Below are 18872 nucleotides of genomic sequence, written 5' to 3'. Positions count from 1 at the left end.
AGAAACTATAGTATTATAGTAAACTCTAGTATTGGCGCAAGGCACAGTAGCACAGTAGCCAGGCTTGTCCTGGCAGTCGGATAGCCAGTGACGGCCTGAAGAGCAACAAAAAATACATTCCATAAATTCCAATTATAGAGATTTAAATGCAATTGGACAATCACCACTTAGCTTTTTTTTCCTTGACGTGAAATTCGTCAAATCGGAGGTGAAACCGATTTCCACCATACAGATGGGTTAGCAATGGGATTTTTTCAAATTAGCGTTTATATGTATTTTGAGTCCGATGTTGGCACTGTAAATAAGCTGCTCTTTTGTTGCCACATTGGTCAGATAAATTCGATTATGCCGGCTGACGCACAGCTACAGCATTGTCTGAGTGGCCACGGGCTCCGGGTGAGAAGAAGAACTAAATGGAGAGGGCCAGACGAGATCCTGTTGGACAGACTTCCACATCTCATCCACATATCATATCGCATCACGACCCTCTCTCTCTCTCCACCAGGTGGGGGTGGACATGCACTAGCGACATGACCAGTGTGCTTTCTCTGCATCCTCAAATACAGCTGTCACACTAACTCACTGCAAGGAAGAGAGGAGTTCATTGCAGTAATCTGAATAAACTAAATCAGAATTATTATTATTATTATTATTATAACCTGCTTTTCATCACTGAGGTGGCCCACATGGCTTTCCGCTTCTGTACTGGCTAGAGAGAACATTTCTGTTCTCTACTGAATGTTAGTGTGTCAGAGAGAGAGAGAGAGAGAGAGAGAGAGAATGAGTGTATGTGTGTGTGATTGTGTAACTGTGTGTACGCATCCGTGTGTGTGTGTGTGCGTGTGTATGTGTCTCGTGCGTGTGCGTGCATCTTATATATGTGCCCACATGGTAGTGGAGTGAGTGGTTGTCCGTCTACCCTGGGGTCTCAGGTGTGTGTTATCTCTGCCCATGCCCCTGGGAGCCATCCACAGATCTGCCAGTCAGCCAGGCTGCTGAACTGCTCTTGTAAATTACTCACTAAACAGCCCTGCCCTGGATTCTGCATTCGGAGGAAAATCAATTATTTGACCCCCCCCTTACACTTCACAGTCCATTTTCAGCATGCTGGGCACAATTACACCCCAGCAGAAAGACCAGTCTTTATGCCATTCCCACGCTGACCACCATCTTGCCGCACCGCGCGTGGAGCACCGCTAATGCGCCAGTTACTCGCACTTGTGCCACGGAGGAGGCGTGCTAATGCCCCGGTTACCCACACTTTAGCCCCGCCAAGCACACAAGATACAGACACAGCCGCCAAGAGCGCCGGGGAGAGCGCCGGGGAGCGCTCCTCTGTCACAGACAGACTTGCCGCTGAGGGCCAGGGAGGTGATGATCATCCCTGCGTCCGGTGCGGCTGAGCGAAGCCCACGCTGACGGTTTGACAGCCCCTAATGAAAGCTGATTACCAGGAGGCATCTATTAATTTGTCTCCTAATCATGACAAAGAGAGTCAGTGGCTAACAGCTGTGAAATGGCAGTCGCCGCGCGGAAATGAGGCTCGGGGAAAAGGCCGGGGACGAGGGGACGAGGGGGTTAGAGCCCGCCACAAGCATTACCGCCACGCCATTGTGTGTGCTCGCTCAGAGCTTAGCCACAGGTAACTCTATAGGCTAACGTGGAGAGGGGACTTTAGCCTGGCCTTTATGAGGCGACTTCCACTGAGGATCGCGGACGACTCAGGGAGAGAAAGAGAGGGGGATTGGTTTGCATGGCCGGAGTGGGAACTCTTGTGATCCAGGTGAGAAGCTGACAGTAACAGGTTTAAGCCCTCCGCCTTTATCTGGTGAGAGCTGGGGATTTGTCACGGGACCCCGGCTCTCTCTATCTCAGCTGAGTGGCGGCAGGAAGCGGGCGAGTGTGGAAACGTCATTGGACGAGGAGGCCCGGCGACCCGTAGGCTGACCTTTAAGGCGACTGTTCAACAACCACACGCGGGGACTAAGCCACCTCACCACCTCACCACCTCACCACCAAAGCCTCTTATGCATTTAATTTACCTCAGGAAATACAGATTCCAGCCATTCCACGTAAGGCACAGTCACCAACATAAATAATTGGATAATACTGTAAATCAGGATTGTATAAGTACCTGACTAATTGACACAACTAGAAAAATATTATGAAATAAAAAATAAAATCCCTTTCGATTTCTTGAACCAAAGCATCTTATTAATAGAGTATATTAGAGTACTAGAGTATTAGAGTATATTATATACTATAATGGAGTTATCAACGTTAATATAGTTTAGCATGAGTTGAATCTAAATCACTAACATATACGTTCCGCAAAAACTCTCACACGGGAACTCCTCCCGTCCTCCACAGATGGACCTGCCTTAGCATGCCAGGGCAGTGTGGAGGGAGGTCCCTTCACATAAGCCTCAACGAACCGCTAATGTGGTTTATAGGACCCTGGGGAAGACCCTTGGGAAGATGATTATTGTGGCTGTCATAAGGTCTGCGCTCCTAGATCACACACAGTGTCTAACCAGCAGTGAGACTCGCTCATTCTTCACATGATCTGCTTATTGTGCCTGTTGGCCAAGGGTTGGCCGTAACATGGGCTTCAGTGTCTCATGCACGTGCACACACACACACACACACACACGCACACACACACACACGCACACGCGCACACACACACACACACACACACACACACACACGCACACACACACACACACACACATACACACACACGCGCGCACACACACACACACACACACACACACACGCACACACACACAGCGCTAGCTAAATACATCTGTAGCCATAGACACAGTGGCGGAGTGGGGGGCTAGATTTCAGCCATTGGCATAGGCTGGCAGGCACAGTCACCTTCCATTGTGGACGTAATTAGAGACCTGCGGTGCCAGACGGCTGCAAAGAGGCTTTTGATGATGTCCCCTCTTGGTGCGTCGGGGAAGGAGGGGTGGGGGGATCCAAAACAAGGAGCCCAAACGTGTTAAGAGTCTTTGAGGAAGGAATCAGTCCCAAGGGCTCCCAGATCTGACAACAGTGAAACACAGTTTTCTCCTACTTTTAACTCAAGTAATGCCGTGAAACATGTATTTTTGCTTGGAGAGCTGTTGTACTGTACTACACACTAGATTCCTTGTCTTTAGGAGACCAGGCGAGCTGCCCTGACCCGTTACAAGGTTGCCAGTAGGCGGCTCGAACTCCCAAATAAGACCGGCGTGTGTGTGTCTGCCCTTCTCACACCAGAGTGGCAAAAATGGTTTTGAGTTCAAGCAAGTGTGTGTCGATAATTGTATGACCAATCGGCAATCCATCTACCATGCCACAGTCGTCTCTCTTGCTTGGGACAATCACTCATGTTTTTTCAACATCCCTGTAATGTGATTAGAATAGGCTTACAAATAATCAGTCTTTCAACCGTCTGTTAGATTAAACCCTTAAATCACTCTCCCTTTCATCCAGGGAATCACTCCTTTGGGAAATGAGTGACCATTGTACTGTATGCATGTCCACATGCTGGGTGTAATGAGATTGCAAAATACTGTAGAATACTATAAAAAAATTATGTTGATTATACTGTAGTATTCTGTACATTGTGTAGTGATTTGACTATTATATGATCATAATCGTACCTTGGTGGAAATTGAAATACATAGTCATATTAATAAACTGAAATCTATTCAGAGAAATCTTTTTTTTAAAAGTTGATTTCAGTGATCCCTAAGATATCCTTATGCCGTTAACGGTCAGATCCTCTTCTGCTGGACTCTGGAACAACCTGCTTGAGGATGGAGCGAGATCCAAAACATGTTCTGCCTTGAAACTGTGAAACGCTTTGTGTTTTTGTTTGTTCGTTTTGTTTTCTCTCTCTGTGTTTTATGCTTAAATATGTTCATTGATTTGACCGTGTTTACCTGTGCATATAAAGTGCTTTGTAACAGTTTTTTTAGGATTAGAAAATAAAGTTGATTCTTATTTGTATTATTGTACTAGATTCTAACATTCCTAGATGTTTCATACATACAGAATGAGCCAGAGAACATTTCATGTGGCGGTAAGAGAGGGCAGAGCTGAGATAATAGATAATAATAGTAATATGGGGGTCAAATGTAACATTTCTCTAGGATGTATTTGCCTTGTATTAGTTGTATACGTGTACAGTGTTATTAAAGCCTCATTTGATTTATTCTTACTTGACCATTCTCTCCACTAATCATCCCAAACTCAACAATTCTCTGCACATAGTGTTAATTAAACGATTGGGAGTCAGATTAGTAACATTAAGATATGCTTTGTTATTAACAATACGTAGACACATTTCCTTACCCATCCTTCATATTGTAACTGCCGTCCTACAGTATGAGTCTCTACAGGGTGCCTGAGGAAGAGACTGCAGAGCTGGGAGGCAGTATGAGAAACAAGGCAGAACATTGGCTTTGGCGTCGTATGAATTAATCAGTCAAAAGCGGCGGACATGTTAAGCAAACAGTCATCTGAGTCTCCTCTGAGACGCTAAGGAGGCCCGGGATTCAATTAGAGAGCTCTGGAAGACGCCACCAACAAGTCCTTCAGCCAGGGAGGGGGACAACTGTCCTGTTGCCCAGGGAGGGGGGACAACAGTCCTGTAGGGAGGGAGGGGGGACAACAGTCCTGTAGCAGGGAGGGAGGGGGGACAACAGTCCTGTAGCAGGGAGGGAGGGGGGACAACAGTCCTGTAGCAGGGAGGGAGGGGGGACAACAGTCCTGTAGCAGGGAGGGAGGGGGGACAACAGTCCTGTAGGTAGGGAGGGAGGGAGGGGGGACAACACCGTCTCTCCACACCTGTAGGGAGGGAGGGGGGACAACAGTCCTGTAGGGAGGGAGGGGGGACAACAGTCCTGTAGCAGGGAGGGAGGGGGGACAACAGTCCTGTAGGGAGGGAGGGAGGGAGGGAGGGGGGACAACAGTCCTGTAGGGAGGGAGGGAGGGAGGACAACAGTCCTGTAGGGAGGGAGGGAGGGGGGACAACAGTCCTGTAGGGAGGGAGGGAGGGGGGACAACAGTCCTGTAGGGAGGGAGGGAGGGAGGACAACAGTCCTGTAGCCAGGGAGGGAGGGAGGACAACAGTCCTGTAGCCTGGGAGGGAGGGGGGACAACAGTCCTGTAGCCTGGGAGGGAGGGGGGACAACAGTCCTGTAGGGAGGGAGGGAGGGAGGGGGGACAACAGTCCTGTAAGGAGGGAGGGAGGGAGGACAACAGTCCTGTAGCCTGGGAGGGAGGGGGGACAACAGTCCCAGCTGGCCTCTCCACACCGTCCCAATGCCGACTGACAGGCGTTTCACACTGTACCTTCTAGGAGCTTCTTAGCACAATGCTGACACTCTGATTGCCGAGGGGAGCAGCAGCTGCATACGCTCGCCTGTTTGAAATTGAATAAGAGGCCTAATCACTAGTTCATTATATGAAAATATAAATAGATAAGCATAATGATCTGTTGGAAATAAATTAAAACCAGGTGTGTTGTTACAGTATTGTTAACAGAACACATTTTAGCTCAAGCATGAACAATATGTTTTGGATTTATTTTCATTGTTAACATTATTATAGATACATAGTATATATTTTAAATCATCATTACATGTATTATTATAGTATATCATAATAATATTTTCACATATACACCTAAGGATTTTGATATTACTGCTACCATACATGTATCATCCAAACAAATATCTTCTACCGCTTTTGACTGAGACCTCTTGTGCGCTTCCTTTTTACTGCCATGATATCTGTTATCAAATTAAAAAATATCTCCATACTGAACAAATAACTGTTCTCTGCAAATTGATTAGCATTGCGGTACACAGCTGTGCTGCTGGCAAGAGGTAACTTCCTGATGCACCATTTCTCTCAAGTGCACAGTAAAACACTCTTAATCTCAGTTTCCATAGCAGCCACACATCGCTGTCTCAATGCAACCTTGCATCTGTAGCTGAAATTTGTGAACGCATTTAACTGTATTAATGAGATAATTACAATAGCATACTTGCAGGCTGCTGGTAAACAGTGGGCTGTGAGGTCTATTTACATAACTTAATGACATGGGACTTGAAAGGCATTAAGGTTCCCCGGCTTATTGACACATTTTCATAACCATGAAAAAAAAAAGTGTTATATGATGGATGAATGATGGAGGGCTTAGTTTGTTGAATATAGATTTAGTCTTACGGTTAATATTAAAGTAGTTGTGTGTCATTTGTGTGTATGCAGTATATACTGTACATCACTGTTTTATATATCCTGATGTTTTATATATCCTGATGTTTTATATATCATGATGTTTTATATATCATGATTGCAGAATAATGGAATGTAGAGGTGGGTTGTGTGTGTGTTTGTGTGTGTGTGTTTGTGTGTGTATCTCTGTGTGTGCTCCTGCGTTAGTGTGTGTGTGACTAGGGCTCCATGCTGAGTCCCTTGGTGCTGCCCCCCCCCACCTCATCTGAGAGACGAGTCCCTACCTTCCCTGCTAAGTTTGCAAAGTCCAATTTCCAGCTAATACGGAGGTCGTGGCAGCGGGGGCAGAGGCCCTAGTAGGACATAATGGCTCCGGGATTGTAAATATTGGTTTTAGGGAGACATAATGGACGCCAGGCGGAGGGAAATTTCCATTGAGTATGCCGCGGCACCGCTGGAGGCCTAGAGTGAGGTGGAATAGATTTTCCATTCTAGTGTGTCACATTAGATTTTCGGAGGTGCTTGGTGGCAGGTACATGTCATTAGTAACACTTTAGCGCGGTAATGAACCTTTTTATTTATCCGCTGCTCCTCTCATGAATGAATAAGGAGCTGCTCTCCAGCTGGGCTCCCGGGCCGCCACGGAGGAGACAGAGGAGAGGAGGAGATAGAGGGAGAGGAGGGAGAAGAGGAGAGGAGGGGGAGGGAGAGAGGGGGAGGGAGAGGAGAGGAGAGGAGGAGAAGGGAGAGGAGAGGAGAGGAGGAGACAGAGGGAGAGGGGGAGAGAGAGGAGGAGGGCGATGCAGTGGAGGGAGAGGAGGAGGGAGAGGCAGCGGAGGAAGGGAGGGACCGGATGAGAGGAGGACGCAGAGGCAGGCCCCGGCCTCGAACTACTGAGGCCACTAAGGACTCTAGGGACTGTTAGGGTGGGTTGAGCAATCCACACACACACACACACACACACACACACACACACACACACACACTATCCTTACCTCCGTTCCCTGGGGTGCAGATCTGACACTCTATTTACACACACATTTACACACTCTCCTGCCCTCCTTTATAAACCTGACAGGCACTTAAGCGACACATTACTCAGAGCAGCACGAGCCTCAAGGCAGTGTAACCAAACTGTCCATTCACTGTCATCATTGTCTCTGTGTCCATTCACAAAACTGGCACATGCACCACACACACAAAATAGATTAGAACATGTAAAAGTTCAGATGACCAGATGAACATTAGCTGACTTAATTTATTTATTTATTTTATCACATAAAAAATAAAGAAATTAACAATTCTGTGCACAGGCGATGCTGTGACATTGACAGGCCACAACAACAGACCCCATGTAACGTCCCTGACATGCTGCCTCCCCGACTGCCAACGCACAACAACAACGTGTCTCTCAACTCTCCATCGGTCTGTGTAGGGGAGGCTGGTGGAGGTAGAAATCGGAGGACGGGGCTCATTGTAATGGATGGAATGGGATGAGGAATAGTGTCAAAAACACCATGTATAATTCCCAGCTCTCCCAGCCTCCCCTGTTGTACTTATGGACCTCAGTCTCTCCAGGACGTCCCATGTGGCCCAGCTCCGGCCTGGTGCTGCGTAGCGGTCAGATGCTGGCCGCCGGCCCGGCCCCATGTGACCCTCAGCGTCCTCAGTGTTCATTTCCCTTTCATCTTCAGTGTGAAATCGCTGCCGGTGCGGCGCTGACCCCGGCATTAAGAGGTCAACTATTGAAATCTGATGTGCGCCTCTCTGGCTGAGGGAGTAGAACAGATGGAGGGAAAAAGGAGAGGAGGGAGGAGGGGGAGGGAGGGAGGGGGACGGGGGGACGGGACTGGAGAGGTTTATAAGCTCTTTAGAGACATCACTGTCTGAGACTGGACTGGGCTGGACTGGACTGACCACATGGTCATAAGGGCAGTGAACGGAAAGCCGGCTATTAGGATGTGGATGTGGCTGTGCTCTGTGTGTCCTGCTGACGGGGGACGTGTCCACACTTACCTCTTTTCCATCAAGGCAGTTTGAAGGCCTGTTTGGACCGGTGCCTTATCTCCAACCAGTTCTTTGTGTTTCGGGCCAGGAAAACCAGTTCCAGAGTGGCACCAACACTTAGCTGGTCTAGAACCAAGAACCGCTTACAGCAGGCATTATATAGTGTTCATTATTATTATTATTATTATTATTATTATTATTATTATTATTATTATAATGATTATTATTTGAGGGATTATCGAGCGAAGATCGATTAGAGAACTAGCTTACAACAAAGGATAACATTAACATCTTACCTAATATAAGTTAATAATAAACAAAATGTGTTTGTTACGTCCCCAAATAATATCCCAGGGATGAATGGAGTAACAATAAAATGAACCGGGACTATGTGACCAGGCCTGTGTTCAAAATGGCACACTAACGTACTATTCATACTATGTATGACGTAGATTTGAGTATGTAGTGCGTTCCCACTACATAGTATGTGAAATTTGTGTACGTGAGAAATGCCCGGATGTATACTACATTAGCCCGAATTTATGAGTATGCGGCGTGAGGTTACTTTTCATACTCAACTGCGCCAGAATGCATCACGTGTCTCTTCAGTCATGTCAAACTGCGTCATACAAACTTGTCATACAGCTGTTATTTACATCCAGCTGTTACTCACTTCAAACATTACCTCCAACAGGGAACTTTATCCTCGCCCAGGCAAAATAATAAACGAGTGCCCAAAGGAAAGACTGATACAGCCTAGCTGGACACCCACCTATCTAACCCAGGAAGCTGCACTCATTACTTGATTCAATGAAGGATAGACAATGGACATTCAGACAGCAATACTCACCGTGATAGCCAGAGTTCAACACCAACAAAAAAACCTGATTTATACAATAAACCTTTGTCCACAGATCCCGGGCGAGCCCCCATTTGTTACATCCCCAAATAATATCATGGGGATGAGGGGAGGGATAACAATAAAATGAACCAGGGGACAACGTTTTCAGAATCCAAGAAACTCTGAACTGAAAACGACTTTCAAAAACAATAGATTGGTTAACTAGTGACCAGTGAAATAAAGAAACCCAGTACACACCACAGATTGTAGCTTTAGCTGACAGTCAACCACACACACACCTCTAAAGTTGCAGACTGGCCCACTGGCACCCTCTGTGAATTCCTCTCAGCCTTTATCCTCGACCCTGGATGAGTGAGTGAGTACATATGAGCGAACGGGTAGTTTACAACATGTAAGAGTAAACACACACAACCACGCTACGGCCGTAACAGTGTTAGATAATTACCTTTCTTCTTACGTTGGACCAGGCGTGTTTCAAAGCCAATTAAGGCTCGTAAAGCCAGGAGCAACACTACACACATGTAGTCGGCTGTTGTTGTTGTGCTTGAAGTTTACGCATTGCTGGGAAAGCTGAGACATATGCAGCTGTATACAGTGAGGTAATGACGTGGCTCTCTAGCCGGTGGAAAAACAAACCATTTTATGGAAGGTTGAATCAACTGCGATCCGGCATCAGCACCAGCCCAGAACTACAACTAGGTTTGCGTTAATGGAGAGGAGGTAACTAGGTTCCCTGCCAACAGCTTGAGAATCTAGTGACACATTAATAGGGATAGCCTAGGACCATCATATCAATAGGGATAGCCTAGGATCATCATTAACACAGATAGCCTAGGACCATCATATCAATAGGGATAGCCTAGGATCATCATTAACACAGATAGCCTAGGACCGTCATATTAACACAGATAGCCTAGGACCGTCATATTAACACAGATAGACTAGGACCGTCATATTAACACAGATAGTCTAGGACCGTCATATTAACACAGATAGCCTAGGACCGTCATATTAACACAGATAGACTAGGACCATCATATTAACACAGATAGACTAGGACCGTCATATTAACACAGATAGACTAGGACTGTCATATTAACACAGATAGACTAGGACTGTCATATTAACACAGATAGCCTAGGACCATCATATTAACACAGATAGACTAGGACTGTCATATTAACACAGATAGACTAGGACTGTCATATTAACACAGATAGCCTAGGACCGTCATATTAACACAGATAGCCTAGGACCGTCATTAACACAGATAGCCTAGGACCATCATATTAACACAGATAGACTAGGACCGTCATATTAACACAGATAGACTAGGACCGTCATATTAACACAGATAGCCTAGGACCATCATATTAACACAGATAGCCTAGGACCGTCATATTAACACAGATAGCCTAGGACCGTCATATTAACACAGATAGACTAGGACCATCATATTAACACAGATAGACTAGGACCGTCATATTAATAGGGATAGCCTAGGACCATCATATTAACACAGATAGCCTAGGACCGTCATATTAACACAGATAGCCTAGGACCATCATATCAATAGGGATAGCCTAGGACCGTCATATTAATAGGGATAGCCTAGGATCATCATATTAACACAGATAGCCTAGGACCATCATATTAACACAGATAGCCTAGGACCGTCATATTAACACAGATAGACTAGGACCGTCATATTAACACAGATAGCCTAGGACCGTCATATTAACACAGATAGCCTAGGACCGTCATATTAACACAGATAGACTAGGACCGTCATATTAACACAGATAGCCTAGGACCGTCATATTAACACAGATAGACTAGGACCGTCATATTAACACAGATAGCCTAGGACCGTCATATTAACACAGATAGTCTAGGACTGTAATATTAACAGGGAGAGCAAAGGCCCTCTATGTCAATAACATTGTTTAGGATGGAAATGCTTTCCAAAACCAGATAACGGAAAGGAAAGGGTTTCAAAATCTCCCTACCAACCCTAAAAAAGTCCAAACCAGCCAGTCCAAACCTGCCAGTGCTGAAACAAAAAAAGGTATTGTTAAAGTTATTCTTCCAAAATAAAAGCATAAACTTTGTGCCCATCACGTGTCGCAAAGTTTTAAATTTACATTCAATTTAACAGTCAGCCTCAGTGTGATTCCTCTCGGGAAGCGTTTATATGATATAAATGTCACATCAGTGAGGGGCCTTGTCTCGTATTTCCCATCGGCTAGACTTTCATCTCTCTCCCTTCCCCAGACCACCTCCAGCCCCCCCGCTGCCCAAATAATGCTCTCCGCTTTCAACACCCCTACACACTCTCTGTCAGGTTCAGAACGTACCGAAACTTTGGATCTCCGACACAAACATCTTTTATTCAAAGGGTGCCCTTAATCACAAATAAATAGCATTTCTTGCGATGAGTGCAGGAGCTGGAGGAAAGAGAGAGAGAGAGAGAGAGGGAGAGAGAGAGGGGAGGGGGGGAGAGAGAGAGAGAGAGAGAGAGAGAGAGAGAGAGAGAGAGAGAGAGAGAGAGAGGGGAGCCTATCTCAGGAGCTGATAACTAGGAGATATGATTCCTCCGATAAGGAGCCGTAATTTGGCTTTTAGAGATAGCTGCAGGGGCCACTGGGCTGGGCTCCGGTGATTTACTCTGTGTACGGGAGTGTGTGTGTGTGTGTGTGTGTGTGTGTGTGTGTGTGTGTGTGTGTGTGTGTGTGTGTGTTATCTCTGGTCTTTTCATCTCAGATGATTTTCACTCTTTTTTATGTATTTTCTCCCCAGAAGGTGAGATCACAAACCCACAGAAGGCAGAGTGGCATGTTTTAAAGCGATGGACAAAATACAAATATTTGAAAATGTATTTCATGGTAATTATGTCAAGTTTCATGGCCCTGGCACAGTACAGAGGCACAGGCTGGATGCCTTAATTTGTATAGAAATTGTAATCATTTGTTCATTTCAAGGTGAAAATTGCATTTTTTAATTTAAATTGTATCCTGCGTGATAGGCTATTATCTAGAAAAATGGTCTCTGTGTATGGCAGTCTATGCCCCTGCATCACGCCTGTTAAGAGCCCACTCCTCCTGAGAAAGGGCTTATGTGTGGATCCCCTGACTGAATGCACCGAGTTTGTTCCTCACTTAGGGGCCACTGCCACTGTCTGCACTCATTTCCATTTGGGTTATTAATATTAATTAGTCTATGAGCATCGCTCCGATTTGAAATGTAAATCGAGCCGGGCTTCAGAGCGATTCTTATCTCACTCTGATCTCTTAGATTTACAACTTCACTTGGGCCTTTTTTCCTCCTCTCCTTTTCAAAAACTCCTTTAGGGAAGAGGTGTGTGTGTGTGTGTGTTTGTATGTGGGCGTGTGCATTTTCGAGAGTGTGTGTATATGTGTCTGTGCGTGCGTGCATGTGTGTGTGTGTTCAAAGTAACAACACAAGGTAAAGGCGATACCCCTCCTCCTCTCAGAACGAGATTGTTTTTACAATGAAGAATTACTCTTTCACCTTCTTACTTCTTAACTCCGGCTTCCAGCCAACAACCCAATCTGGCGCCGAGAGAGAGTATATCTAGCTAAAACACCTCCGAAGCAGAACCATGAAATCCCAAAGCAGAGAAAAAGGTGTGCTGAAAATAAAGATGTTCTCTAACATGCAAAACACACACAGGGGGAGATGGGAAGATGGATGTGTGTGATTGTGTGTGTCTCAGCGGGATTCTGGGGGTGACGGCTAGCACAAAGCTGCGGCTCAGGTATGCCGCGTATGCTGGAATAATTATGGGATTTGGGGGATTATTATACTGTAAGTACTTTCATGACGACAGCTGGGAGCCTTTTTTAGTCCCAATGACACATAATCTCAGAGAATAAAACTGAGACCCCCGAAAGCCTCTCTTAATCATTCCCCAGCATGTACCTACACATCCCTGAACCCGCCCTGACTCCACTGTTGTAAAATTAGAATACTATTATCACACTCGTAAGGCTTAATCATCTATCATTATGGAGAGTTTTTTTTTTTTATCTATTCAAAATGCGTACTAAAAAAAGATGTATTAGCATATTTAGATAGATGTTATATTCGGTTTGGGTTTTTTGGCCTATATCTGTCTGAAAGTTATTATAGGCCGAGAGTTCCCACACAACGAGAGGAAACTCTCCCCGCGTTCCACCTTCCAGTGGAGGCTGGTGGAGGTAGAAATCGGAGGACGGGTCATCGCGAGGAACGGAATGAGGAATGTGTTTGACACCGTTCTTCATTCCCTTCCATGCATCACAATGAGTCCGTCTTCCGATGTCAGCCTCCTGCACCAGCCTCCACCAGCCTCCACCAGCCTCCCTTTGCTGCTTCCACCTTCTCATTCACCACACCTCTCCACTGCCGGCTTCCTGACTGCAGGTTTTACATTCCACCATGGCCGTGTCCGGCGGTATTCGCGCTCGAAATTAGATCTAAATCACACCCTGTCCTCCGGTGAACAGCTCTCTCTCTCTCTGGAGAGGCGCTGTGCGCCTGGTTGGCCCGGTAACAGAGACTCTCCTTCCCTTCCTACGGAGCGATGCCTCGGTCTCTTCTCCACCGCCGAGGCTCAGGAGTTCCATTTCCCTCCCTGTGATCTAAACAAACCTATTACCTCTAGCCACGTAGCGTATATATATATATATGCACAGGGCCAGGCACACAAGCCTCTAGGATGGAGGGATGGAGGGATGGAGAGATGGAGGAGGCCCTGAGCTAAGCTACCGTGGCACACTGTCACCTTCAATAGCCATAGGTTTGTGTAGGGGGTGTGGGGGGTGGGAGCCGGGGGGCGCGGGGTGGAGGGTGGAGGGTGGAGGGTATATAGGCCTCTGCACTTCACTTTATCTAAACCTCTCCAGAGAGGCGAGGGAATGTGCTCTTGTGGGCTCTGCTGATCCCCTGCTCCTGTAGTCAATCAATTACGGGATCAAAGGAGGAGAAGAGAGAAGTGTCACAAAGCTCTCCCACACACCACTGCCTCCTTCTGCCTGCCTGCCTGCCTGCCTGGCTAGGCCTCCTTCACTGCCTCCTCCTGCTTCTCCTGCTCCTCCTGCTCCTCCTGCTCCTCCTGTCTGTCTGCCTGCCTGCCTGAGCCTCCACCTCAGCTTGGCCTCTCTCTCTCTGACTGACTGACTGACTGACTGACTGACTGGCTGACTGGCTGACTGGCTGACTGGCTGGCTGACTGGCTGACTGACTGGCTGACTGACTGACTGACTGACTGGCTGACTGGCTGACTGACTGGCTGACTGACTGGCTGGCTGGCTGGCTGACTGACTGACTGAATGACCGAGGGACTGACTGACTGACTGACTGACTGACTGACTGCCTGACTGACTGACTGGCTGACTGGCTGGCTGGCTGGCTGAATGACTGACTGACTGACTGACTGACTGACTGAATGACAGAGGGACTGACTGACTGACTGACTGACTGACTGACTGACAGGGACCCAGAGGGAAACAAACAACACCACCCTCTCAGACTTCAGGATACAATGTCAAGGCAGAGAGGACAACCATAACACATGCCTGGGTTTGATCCCGACAACCAGAACACACACTTTATAAGGATGTTTATTATTTATGAGTGGGGTTTTTTACCACCGCACACAGAGTAAGGATACAGATAACGATGTGCTCAGTAACAGTGTCAAGCTCAGCCCATAGAACCCCCCATACATCCTGGACTTACTGTCAGTCAACACAATTACCCCCCTCCACACCCTGCACAGAAAGCAAGAAAGTGTTTAATCACGTGTGTGTGATACCGTTCCTCATTCCGTTCCATGCATTACAGTGATCCTGTCCTGCATTTACTACCTCCACCAGCCTCCATTGGTCTATAATATGGAACACTTTTTCACAAATGTTTGTATGTACTACATTCCAGACTGTATCCAGAGACTGTTTCAAGTTAGACAGAGTAATTACGAACTCAGAGGAATATGTATGTTTATGAAAACAAAGATAAGAACAAATGCAAAGCAAAGATGTATAACAGTTAAGGGAGTTAAGGGAATACCTTTGAAGAGGAAATGAAAATGTGTAGTACACTAAAAGGATTTTAAAAATTACTAAAAAGTAGGATGATTGACAAGTATATAACAGAGGTATAGATATATTTTTTGTTTGGTATTTTTGAACTTTTTGTTAACATGCGTAAGTAACATTTTGTTTCTATGTCTTGATTATGCACTTATAAGGGGGAAACCACTCATGTAAAAAGGGTAGGCGCATTAATATAGTTTTTTGTTTGGTACTTTTGAGTTTTCTGTTAAGATGCTTAAGTGAAATTTTGTTGTTGTTGTTTTTGATTATGCACTCATGGGGAAAGAATACATACATGTAACAAGGGTAGGCGCAATAAGCCATGGCTTCAGCCTACACCTTTTTGGTCCTGGTACGCATTGTGACCGTGTACATTTTTTAAATATGTATTGTGAATTGTATAAGGGACCAAATAAACATTCTCAATCAATCAATAAACATTCTCAATCATTGTATTGTGTATTGTAACAAACTATATAGATTTTTACAAAATCAATTCATGTGTGATAGTAAGTACATGTACACTGCTAATGCTTGGAAATTGTGCAATGGAAAAGACTATGTTCTGTATAGAAGAGCTATTCAGAATCGTTTCTAATTTCATTTCTTCTGCTTACTTCAGAAAAGTGGACACAATTGGTAAATACTTGGAACCAAATGGTACTTAGAATTGCTTGTTTCAATTAATCCCAAAGAACCCAAACAGTAAGGTAATTACTATGTAACTACAATTTTTACCATGTAATTCGATAATACGTACCAAGTTAACAGGCTGGAGACTGAAGTGTAACAGACTGTGGTCTCACTTTAGACAAAGCATACTGTAATTAACAAAGCCTTCATTAACCCTTTATAATGTTTAAATTGTTGTTTTGGAAATTATTCCTAATGAAATATAAATGTAAAATGGGCTCCTTTGAACTTGTGTTTTACCACAGAAAATGTGGTATAACCGTTTTGGCACGGTATAACAATACATTTAAAAAAATATCCTTTTATTTATTTATTATTATTATTTAACCTTTATTTAACCAGGCAAGTCGTTAAGAACAAATTCTTAATTCTTAATTCTGAAGCATCTGTTGTACGTAAAGTAAGCACTATAAGGGATTTTTAGAAAGGACTATACCTTCTTTAATGTGGGAAGCTAAATATTGTTTTGGTGTATTGGTATGATATCCAGTATTAGGTTCAGGGGAGACTGGTGAGGGTAAAAATCGGAGGACGGGCTCATAATGCATAATGGAATGGAATGAGACACGCTATCAATCACATGCTTGACACCATTTCTCACACCATTCCTTAGTGTTTCACACCATTCCATTCCATGAATTATAATGAGCCGTCCTCCGATTTCCACCTCCACCAGCCTCTCCTGATTAGGTGGTATTTAGTTATTTAGTTATCAAAGACACCAACTATACATACTAGGTGAATGAACATACCTCAAGCATGATCTGAATGAACATACCTCAAGCATGATCTGAATGAACATACCTCAAGCGTGATCTGAATGAACATGCCTCAAGCATGATCTGAATGAACATACCTCAAGCGTGACCTAAATGCCACTAAGAGTGCTCATGGTAAGAGGATCTCTGTGGTACGAGGGTAGCAGCGCAGCGCAGACACAGCTGACTGTGCAATGCCACACTGGATGGATTCCTGTGCGTTCGCAGCATTCCACAGAGATCTGCTGTGACAGTGTGCATTAATAACACAGGCCATTCCAGAGAGAGAGAGCATGGGACTCAGCCAGAACCCGGGCCGGGCCAGACAGGGTTGGACGGAGGATGTGATAGCTGCCTGGACAGAGTTCAGAATGAATGACTTCCTACAGCTGTACTCTGCAGCAGTGCTGCCTGGCTCCCACAGACAGACAGACAGACAGACAGACAGACAGACAGACAAGCAGACAGACTGACAGAGAGGCAGGCAGACAGACAGACAGACAGACAGATAGACAGAGAGACAGACAGAGAGGCAGGCAGATAGACAGACAGACAGACAGACAGACAGACAAGCAGACAGATAGACAGAGAGACAGACAGAGAGGCAGGCAGATAGACAGACAGACAGACAGACAGGCAGACAGACAGACAGACAGGCAGACAGGCAGACAGGCAGACAGGCAGACAGACAGACAGACAGACAGACAGACAGACAAGCAGACAGATAGACAGAGAGACAGACAGAGAGGCAGGCAGTCAGATAGACAGCCGACAGACAGACAGACAGGCCCCATGCTCTTCTCTGGGAATAAGAACAGAGGTAGTCCATAGGCTCCAGACTCACTCACACACACACACACACACACACACACACACACACACACACACGCACGCTCATAATGTTGAACAAATAAAGACACAGTGCAGTGACGGGTCAGTTTTAGATCTTTAATTGATAACAGTTACCCAGTGTCACAGTAAACACACCAACAGGCTGAAGGTAGTAAATACCAATACAAGTTCCCACTACTCTAATACTTCATACAGCAGAATAAATTATACCATGGTAATATACAAACATGCGGAACAGAAGGGGAATAAAGCAAAACACAGATGTCAAAAAGCAAGTAAACAGGTTAGGGGTCAAAGATCAAAGGTTGGCAGGGCAAGGGGGAAAGGAGTCATATGCTTTAAATATCCAAATGTCGATTAACGCAGGTGTTAGAAATGGATTTGATACACTAGAAGCATTTCTAAAAAATCTTCTTTTTTAAAAAATATACACATAAATGAGGCATTTCACTTTGATAATAACTCCCAGTGAGACTTCCACCTCCGGTCTCAGGAATTCCACGGTGACCTCATTCCCAGAAAGGGAAGGCCTCCATCCTCTCTGGCATCAAAGCTGTTCTGAACCACGGGGCCATGTTTCACACTGTGAGGGTTCAGGGGTTCAGGGGTCAGAGTTCAGATGTGAGGTCCACAGTGAGGTCTGCACTCTGATCGTGGGTCCATAAGATCAAGTGCTTGCGTACACCTCCGAATGCTGCTGCACTCAGACGTAGAACCATGTCTGTCTGGTTACCATCCAAACACATGGGTCCAAGTTTCCCTCTCTTTCTATCAACTAAGCTTAATCCACTGAGTTGAATTTTTAACCTCTTCATACAATTATTCAATTGAGGACGTGTAATGGATTCTTTCCTAATTTATACAGATTTTCCTACTTAAACTGGGCGCAAAAAAAAAATGACTCTCGTCCAAAGAAATAATAAATCAAGATCATATAATACAACAGAAATAAACAACAACAAAAGGAAACTAGAAAAGGAAACTCCAAAATACACTGACTTCCGCAGATCCCTTGCTTTTATCTACCACTGAACATTGTCTTTGTTTTAGTATAAAACATACTCTTTATAAACAAACAATACACAACCTGCTCTGTCTAATGTACAATTTCCATTTATAGGCGACTAAGAACCCGAATCCTGACTTGGGATGTATTTTCCGTTACTCAAACATTTGCGTAAAACCAACCATGCGCTGACGTCAGTGGGGCAATTTGTGTTGAAGGTAAAGCGTTAACATCCCACGTTCAGGATTCTGTCCTACATAGACTGTGTCAAAAGTCAACTATGAGTGCTACACAAATGTTTCATAATTTGCTATTATAAAAAAAAGAAAAAGTTTGTTTTTGTACATTTCTGTGAG

The sequence above is a fragment of the Nansenia antarctica genome, assembly GCF_963989245.1.
Source record: "Nansenia antarctica genome assembly, chromosome: 15".
Classification (NCBI taxonomy): domain Eukaryota; kingdom Metazoa; phylum Chordata; class Actinopteri; order Argentiniformes; family Microstomatidae; genus Nansenia; species Nansenia antarctica.
The sequence above is the reverse complement of the archived record's forward strand: the minus strand, read 5'-3'. Positions refer to the sequence as shown.